This window comes from Nannospalax galili, unplaced genomic scaffold (assembly GCF_000622305.1).
Source record: "Nannospalax galili isolate Female #2095 unplaced genomic scaffold, S.galili_v1.0 scaffold538, whole genome shotgun sequence".
Classification (NCBI taxonomy): Eukaryota; Metazoa; Chordata; class Mammalia; order Rodentia; family Spalacidae; genus Nannospalax; species Nannospalax galili.
In genome coordinates this window covers 5,369,330-5,375,348 of record NW_008343842.1, presented here as the reverse complement: position 1 = coordinate 5,375,348, position 6,019 = coordinate 5,369,330, and positions in this window count along the sequence as shown.

The following is a 6,019-nucleotide window of genomic DNA, read 5'->3' as shown; positions in this document are numbered from 1 at the left end:
CCGCCACGTGGGATGCTGGGAATCGAACCTCGGTCCTCTGCAAAAGCAGTCAGTGCTCTTAACTGCTGAGCCATCTCTCCAGTCCCTATTATTTTTATTTTATGTGTATGCATGTATTGCCTGCATGTAGGTAAGAGCACCCATGTCGTGCAATGCCCACGGAAGACGGAAGACAGAAGAGGCTGTCGGATCCCCTGGGACTAGAGTTATGGACAGTTGTTAGCTGCCATGTGGGTTCTGGGATTCAAACCTAGATCTTCTGCAAGAACAGTCAGTGTTCTTAACCGCTGAGCCATCTCTCCAGCCCCTTTGATTGTCTTTTCATGACTTAACCTTCTGGGGATTTCTCATGCTGATGTGGAATTCAGACACAGGCAATGCAGATTTATCTTCTGCAATTTCTCAGCTCATCCGTAGTTCTGTTCTCGTCAACATGAAATCCCCCGCTTCCATTTTGTGAAAATTACATTAACTTTATTTATTTGTTGGTTGGTTGGTTGTGTGTTGGTTCTCTCCTGTAGAGTGAATCCAGGGATTGAACTCAGGATTTCAGGCTTTGTGGCAAGTGCCTTGACCTGCTGAGCATCTTGCTGACCCCATTCTTTTTTTTTTTTTTTTTTTTTGCCTTTTGGAGGTTGTCCTCATGTCTCACCTTGGTATGTTTGTAGGAGAGCCTGACACCCTGACATTAGCAGTAACTCCAGTTCCAGGGGATCTGACAGCCTCTTCTGTCTTCCTAGGGTATTGCAAGACATGGGTGCACCTGCCTACATACAGGCAATAAACGCATACATATAAAATAAAAATAATAAATAAAAAAATAAAAAAATAAAGAAAAAATGTATTTATGGGGCCGGAGAGATGGCTCAGTGGTTAAGAGCACTGACTGCTCTTGCAGAAGATCCAGGTTCAATTCCCAGCACCCACATGGTAGCTAACAACCATCTGTAACTCCAGTTCCAGGGTATCTGACACCCTCTTCTGACTTCTGCAGGCATTGTATGACATGGGTACACTTACATGCAGGCAAAACACTCATACACATAAAAAATAATAAGGAACTATTTTAAAAATTAAAAATGTACTTATTTTATTATTATTATATTATAATAATACATGAATGCCCTGATGCTCCTAGGGAAGTTAGAGAATAGCTTTTGGGGGATCAGTTCCCTCCTTCCATTGTGGGTTCTGAGAACTAAACTCAGGTCATCAGGCTTGGTGGCAAGTGCCATCTCACCAATCCAGCCTGTGTGCCACCACCCGTTTAGGAGGTGCTGAAGAATTGAACCCAGAACCTTTGGTGTACAAGATGGGCATTCTACACATCACACTACACCCCCAGCACTCAAAAAAAAAACTTAAAGGACATGGGTTTGCAGCTCTTTGGAAGAGGGAATCTGTGAGTCTCCTATCAAAGTTTCTGAATGAAGATGAAATTGGAGGCTACAGATTACAAAGCCAAGGTGGCAGTGTTCCAACGCAAGGGAGATTATGATGGTTAAAAATAGAAGTGAATTGCAAGAAGCTTCTTGGCAACAGAACCAGTTGAGTTGGAGACTTGAGAGGCAAGCCAGATCATCTGGAAAGTTCCATGAGTGAGTTGTTTTAATGATGCTGCCTTGAGCTGTAGGGAATCAGAGAAGACCCCTAGGTATAGTGCACACAGCAGGGACAGATTAGGAGGCTCCCTGTCTTTGATCGGCATGTGCATGGTGGGGACTCTGAGACCCTGAGGGACCCAGAAGTTCTCCTATTCAAACCCTGTATGGAAGATGGTTTGGCGGCTCAGGTTTTGAATGAGGCCCTGTGGCTGCAGAGTAAAGAATTACAGAAAACCCAGGCATAAAAATGGAAGTAGTGGGGCTGGAGAGATGGCTCAGCGGTTGAGAACACTGGTTGTTCTTGCAGAAGACCCGGTTTCGAATCCCAGCACCCAACATGGCAGCTAACAACTTTCCGTAACTCCAGTTCCAAGGGATCTGACAGCCTCTTCTGACCTCCTTGGGCATTGCATGACATGGGTGCACTAACCTACATGCAGGCAATACATGAATACACATAAAAATAAAAATAATAGCTGGGTGTGGTGGCGCATGCCTTTAATCCCAGCACTTGGGAGGCAGAGGCAAGCAGATCTCTGTGAGTTCAAGGCTAGCCTGGTCTATATAGTGAGTTCCAGGACAGCTGGGGCTACAGGGAGACCCTGTCTCAAAAAGACCAATAAATAAATAAATAAAAATTTTAAAAAATGGAAGTAGTGACACTTCTAAGTAAAATAATGAGGCTGGAGAGGCCTCAGGGATTAAGAATGCATACTGCTCTTGCAGAGGACTGGGGTTCTGTTCCCAATACCCACATTAGGTGGCTCACAACCACCTGTATCGGTTCCAGGGGAACTGACACCTCTTCTAGCCTCTGTGGGTGTTTCGTGCATTTGGTACATATACAGACAAGTAGGCAAAACACTCATACATATAAATAAAAATAATAAATTAAAACACATTTTTGACACCACATGGTGGCACATATCTTTAATCCTAGCACTTGGGAGGCAGAGGCAAGTGGATCTCCATGAATTTGAGACCAGCCTGGTCTATATAATGAGTTCCAGGTCAGCCAGGGCTAGCTACATAATGAGACCTTGTCTCAAAAATAATAATAATAATAATAAGCTGGGAGTGGTGGCACACTCCTTTAGTCCCAGCACTCAGGAGGCAGAGGCAGGTGGATCTCTGTAAGTTCAAGGCCAGCCTGGTCTACATAGCAAGTTCCAGGCCAGCTAAGGCTACTGGGAGACTCTGTCTCAAAATGAACAATAGTAATAATAATAATTTTCAAATTACTAGACAGCAAGCAAAAAATGGTGGCATCTGCTTGTAATCCCAGCACCCAAGAGGCTGAGGTAGGAAGATAGTCATGAATCTGAAGCCAGCATGGACTATAGAGTAAGATCCTGCTTCACAAAACAAGACAAAAAAGCTGGGGGGGGGTGGCTGGAGAGCTGGCTCAGCCTTTAAGAGCAGTAGCTGCTCTTGCAGAGGACCCAGGTTCAATTCCCAGCACCTACATGGTGGCTAACAACCATCCCTAACTCCAGTTCCAGGGGATCTGACAGCCTCTTCTGACTTCCGAGGGCACTGCAAGACACGGGTACACTTAACATACATCAGCGCATAACACTCATACACAAAAAATAAAAATTTAAAAATATTTTTTTAAAGGAAGAAAAAAGAGAAAGAGAGACCTACAAGAAGTCATCCGAAAGGAAAGGAAGAAAGAAACTCTGGGGTCAAGAAGCATTTGGGCCAGTTCATGGAACCTTGCAGTCATCAGGAAATCCACAGCTTTGGGGAAGAAGGGAAAACAGTCAGAAGTAGTGCCCAGCAGGGCTCAGCAGGGAGCAGAAAGGAGAACCAAAACAATGATGTAGTTGCTTGCAGGGCTTGGACAGGGGCAGGTGACTCCAGAACTGCTAAAGCCAGGAAGCTGGCAGGTAGAAGGTGGGACTCTCCTTCCAGGGGGACACAGCAGATCTACAGACCCATGCTGAGAAAATTGGGGTGAGATCTGGGCTCTGGCATCAAGGGAAAAGGGAAGTCTGGAAGGCTACTGATGTAATCATTCATATGTGACCCAGAAGTGGTTGCATGTTGGTACATGGTAACAACAAAAAGTTGGTTTTGTAATTATTGTTAAATTCTCTACAGATAATGTTCCTCTTACTGACTTTCCTCAGTGCAAGCTCCCTCTGCCCTGTGCCAGCCAAGCTGCGGGCCCTGTGGCCTGTGGGAGCACATGGTCTAGGCCATCTACCAGGCTGCAAATGAGCAGGGGTCCCTATTTGAATGAGAATTATTTTGCACACAGTCACACAGTTTTGTGCAGCCTAAGCATTTCCTAAATATTTGGTGAGTTAGTGAGTAATTGAACTGAGTCACGGTAGAGAAAAGGAAATCCAGGCAGAAATTACACAAGCAATAATTTAGTGTAAGCACAAAGAAACCCTTCCCAATGACCATGATTGTGAAATTATACAAGACAGGAAACTTGACTATGGTTTTAGAGGTGCCTTGAACACGCCCGTGGCATTCTAGTGAATTCTGTGGTGTCCCAAGCTCCATAAAATACATAAAATTACAGAAAAAAACAAAGCTGAATGTGGTGATTGCAGGTCTGTGATCTCAGGAGTTGGGTGGTGCTAAAAACAGGAGGATAAGGAGGTCAGAGTCATCTTCAGTTACATAACAGACTTGAGATGAACTTGCACTATGGGAGATGCTGTCTCAAAAAAAACTAAACAAGGGCCAAGCATGGTGGTGCAGGACTTTAATCCCAGACAGAGGCAGGGGGAGCTCTGTGAGACCAACATCGGCCTGGTCTACATAGTGAGTTCCTGAGTTCTAAGCCATCTGGGGCTACAGGGAGACCCTGTCCAAAAAAAAAAAAAAGGGGGGGGGGCGGAGAGATGGCTGAGTGGTTAAGAGCACTGGCTCTTGCAGAGGGCCTGGGTTCGGTTCCTAGCACCCTTAAGGCAACTAACAACTGTCCTTAACTCCAGTTCCAAAAGGTCTTCTGGTCTCCGTGGGCACTGCAAGCACATGATATATGCACATACATGCAGGCAAAACACTCATACCTATAAAAATAAAAACAAGCCTGGTGTGGTGGCACATACCTTTAATCCCAGAACTTGGGAGGCAGAGGCAGAGGCAGGCAGATCTCTGTGAGTTCCAGGCCAGCTGGGGCTACAGGGAGACCCTGTCTCAAAAAGGCAAAAATAAATATAAATTTAAAAAATTTAAAATAATAAATAAAAAATGTAAAATATGAAACAAATGAACAAAGTCTGAGTCTGCTGGTGACAGTCACCAACACTATACATACCTGTGTAGGCTTTTTACCTACATTTATCGTTGAAGAAAATGCTAACTTTCCATTAAACAATAGTGAAAATAAAATTCCCACTCTCCATCCTCATTTATGGGCTGTTTCAGTACCCTGGGTTGAGAGCCTTGCATTTGAGCCAGTTGATGTTCAGAGGGAAAAAGAGCCAGATGAGGAGATGGCGTGGCTCCCTAATGACCAGCCTTCTGCCTACGGGAAGTGCCTTTCTGCTCTGCTCTCTAGTCAGAGTCCACTTTCCAGAAGCCTCTTCTCTACCAAAGCCTTGCACAGGGCTCAGGGATGCCAACCCCACATACAGATATTGTGTGTCCACCTAAAGCACTGTGAAAGGTCCTTCTCTTGTCCACAGTCACCAGCCATGTGACATTTGGAGAAAAGATGGATGGAAGACTTGGTCCTCAGTGGAAGTGTCCTCCAATGTTTGAGTTGAAGCATGAGTGAGCCCCACCTACCCAGCATCTTATAAAAATAAAAGAGGGGCAGGTAAGATGGCTTAGTGATTAAAGGTACTTACCACCAAGCCTGATGACCTGAATTCAATCCCTGGAGCCCACATGGTGGAAGGAGCAAAACAACTCCTACAAGTTGTCCTCTGACCTCCATACTTGTGCCAATTCATGTACCCGCCCCCTCCGACACACACAACACTAATCTAATTGACCCTCAGGGAGGCAGGTCTACTATCAGTGATTAGGACTTGAACATATGGACATCCTGGAGTTTGTCACCTGGCATCTACTATTCTTCATTCTTTTCGGGTTTTTTTTTCATCCCAACATGGAGAGGGGAGGTAGGCACAAAACCCCAGCCTTAGCTGAGGGATTATTGGAATTTCTAGCTGCTGGGAGAGGGACGGTCACTTTTCTGTTTTTAGTATTCTATTATTTTTTATTTATTTATGTGTACGAGTGTATTGCCTGCATGTAGGTAAGTGCACCCATGTCATGCAATCCCCTCGGAGGACAGAAGAGGCCATTGAATCCCTGGAACTGGAGTTACGGACAGTTGTTAGCTGCCATGTGGGTGCTGGGATTCGAATCTAGGTCTTCTGCAAGAACAACCAGTGTTCTTAACCACTGAGCCATCTCTCCAGCCTCTTTTTTTTTTAAAT